The 3,285-nt window shown below is 33.7% G+C and overlaps 1 non-coding gene across 1 annotated transcript; it reads left to right on the forward strand.

The window, feature by feature from the left end:
* The first annotated feature begins 2,612 nt into the window (after nt 1-2,612).
* LOC111751644 (U7 small nuclear RNA) lies at nt 2,613-2,674 on the forward strand. The gene has a single exon (XR_002786765.1). It is a non-coding gene; the product is annotated as a U7 small nuclear RNA (small nuclear RNA).
* The last annotated feature ends 611 nt before the right edge of the window (nt 2,675-3,285 follow it).

Raw genomic sequence — 3,285 nt, forward strand, 5'->3', positions numbered from 1 at the left:
GAATTACTGCTGAGGCACATAAATGAGTAGAGACTTGCTAGATTATAGAAAAATCTGAATTTAAAATTATCATAATTTATCATTGCTGCCACCTGAGATATAATCATTAATATATGTATATTTTATTATCAACATAAATGATTTTTAGTAAGTGTTATGGTAGCTGGTAACTTAATTGCTTGTACAAAGAATTTGGAAATCATCTTTTCTAAAAAAGGTTTTTGAGTTGAAGAACATACAAAATTGAAATAACATGAATAAGAAACAACTAACTTGATAAGTATAGGTAGTTTCATATTTGTCTCTTCTTGTGTTCATTCTAAATGCTTCAAGCATACCACATTTCTAGCTTTTCATTAACAAATAGTACACGTATTGTTTTGTGATGTTGGTTACCAACCCCACATAACATGTCAACACTCTCTTCTCAACCTTGGGTTACCTATTAACTAGCTTTCCTTTTCTATCTTTTTGCTATTGTGAACAGTGCTGCAGTGAACACGGGTGTGTATATGTCTATTCATGTGATGACTCTTATTTCTCTAGGATATATTCCTAGAAGTGGGATTGCTGAATCACATATTTCTGTTTCTAACTTTCTAAGGAAATGTCACATCGTTTCCCAAAATGGTTATATCATTTTGCATTCCCACCAGCAGTGTGTAAGAGTTCCAATCTCTCTGTAGCCTCGCCAACATTTGTTATTTCCTGTTTTTTTAGCTATCTCATAGTGGTTTTTATTTGCATTTCTCTTATGGCTAGTGATTGCGAGCATTTCCTCATGTGTCTGTTAGCCACTTGAATGTCTTCTTTGGTAAAGTGTCTGTTCATTTTCTTTGCCCATTTTTTAATTGGATTATTTGTCTTTTTGTTTTAGAGGTGTTGGATTTTCCTATAGATTTTAGAAATTAGACCTTTGTCTGATTTGTAATAGCCAAATTTTTTTTTTCCCAGACTGTAGGTTCTCTTTTTACTCTTTTGGTGAATTCTTTTGATGAGCTTAAGCACTTAATTTTTAGAAGATCCCACTTATTTAGCTTATCTTTTGGAGTTTATGTGTTGTTAGTTATGGTTCATATCCTGTTAATGCCATATATTAGGGCCTCTAGCATTGGTCCTATTTTTTCTTCTATGATCATTGTAGTTTTGGGGTTTATATTTGGGTCTTTGATCCATTTTGAATTAGTTTTTGTATATGCTGTGAGGTATGGGTTCTGTTTCATTTTTTTGCAGATAGACATCCAGTTTTACCAGCACCATTTGTCAAAAAGATTGTCTTTTCCCCATTTGATGGACTTTGGGCTCCTGTGGAAGATCAGGTGACCATAGGTGGTTAGATTTACATCTGGGTTCTCAATTCTGTTCCATCGATCAATATATCTGTCATTGTACCAGTGCCAGGCTGTTCAGACTACTGTAGCTGTACAGTAGTTTCTGAGGTTCAGGTAGTTCAAGTCCTCCTACTTTATTCTTCTTCTTCAATAGAGCTTTGCTTATCTGGGGCTTCTTCCCTTTCCATATAAAGTTAATGATTAGTTTTTCCATCTTTTTAGAGAATGCAGTTGGCATTTGGATTGGGATTGCATTGTATTTGTAGATTGCTTTGGGCAGAATTGACATTTTCACCATGTCGAGTCTACCTATCCACGAGCATTGTATGCTTTTCCATTTATGTAGATCTCTTTTGGTTTCTTGCAGTAGGGTGCTGTAGTTTTCTTTGTATGGGTCTTATACATCCCTGGTTAGATTATTCCTAAGTATTTTATTTGTTTAGGGCCTATTATAAATGGTATTGTTTTCCTGATTTCCTTTTCATCGTCCTCTCTATTGGTGTATAGGGAGCCATTTCGGTCGTATTTTGTTCAAAATATATTCAATTGGAAATATCCAATCAAATATTCAATGACTGGAGCAACATAAGATACCAAATTTTGAAGTTTTTTAGTAAATTGCCATTACTGAAAACAAAGTTTGCATACAGGAACATATTATTTCCCACAAAAGCAAGGGATGAATAGAACGTATTAAAATAACTGATTTACGAGATTTAACTTTGAAATTCTGTAATTGTGCTTTGGAATATCCTGACTCGTGGAAAGAATCTTTTGCTGGGGCTCCTATTTTTCATTTGATGTTTAGTATTATTTTCAGTAACAAAATGAAATGAAATTGAAAAGGACTAAATTTTACGGCATCTAAGTTTGATGGAACATTGGAATCATCCATGGAAACAATTTATTAGATGGGTTTTGTCTTGGGCAAATATTTGTCAAGGAAAAGTTCTCTGGGTGGATGCGAAATGACCATACCTGTGAAAATATTTTGTCTAAAATATTTGCACATTTTAAATATTGAAAAATTAAATACTATTTAACAGAATTTTCTCTGAAGTTACCAGGTACCTCAGCATCTGCAGAGAGAGTATTTTATAATTAAAATTATTATGGCCTACAGAGAAAATTCAATTGAGGATGTCACAAATTTCAAATTTATTTTAAAATGTGTCTTTGAAGATGACTACAAAAAAGTTTATTTAAAAAAATAAGATCACATTTTAAAAATATGTGATTAGAGCAGATAAGACTAAGAAATTGATAAAAGTATGTGACTATGAGTGTTGCAGCTCTTTCAGAATTTGTCTAGCAGGTTTTCTGGTTCTTTCTGGAAGACTCGCCTAACCCCTTCCTGCAAAAAAAGTATATGGCAATGTACCAAGGTGAGTTATTCTGCTTATGTTGGTTTTTTTTTTTAATGCTCAGATAATCAACATAGGGGAGTTTTTATCTTTTCCTTTCATATACATATGTATATATATATTTTAAAATAAATAATTATATTTAAAAATTTTTTAATAGAGCTATTTTACAGGTCCACCAATATAATAAAGCCAACTATTAGCCAATAAATAGTCCAAAAAGCATATAATTTTACTTGTGTTTAACGCCCCTTTTCACTCTCAAAAGTGTCCTTGTTTAGACCGTCAGTCATATGTGATCATACCAACAAAGGCCTGGAAGACAGGAGAAGAGGATGTGGTTCACTTCTATCTGTTCCATTTCCAGCCTTCTCCTCCTGCATTGGCTAAAGAAGAGGGGGATAAGAAAGTCTTCATCCAACTTGATGTTTTGAGCTCTCTAGGTCTGGAAGATGTTTGAAATGGACTCTTTCATGGGCACTTTAATGAGCTCTTTGAAGATTCCCTTGCTTTGGGAACATCCACTGAAGATCCCAAAAAGTGGACAAGCTCCCCTCCTGGCTTCCCACTGGTACCATATTTTTTCCCTT

Source organism: Loxodonta africana, chromosome 13 (genome assembly GCF_030014295.1).
Source record: "Loxodonta africana isolate mLoxAfr1 chromosome 13, mLoxAfr1.hap2, whole genome shotgun sequence".
Taxonomy (NCBI): Eukaryota; Metazoa; Chordata; class Mammalia; order Proboscidea; family Elephantidae; genus Loxodonta; species Loxodonta africana.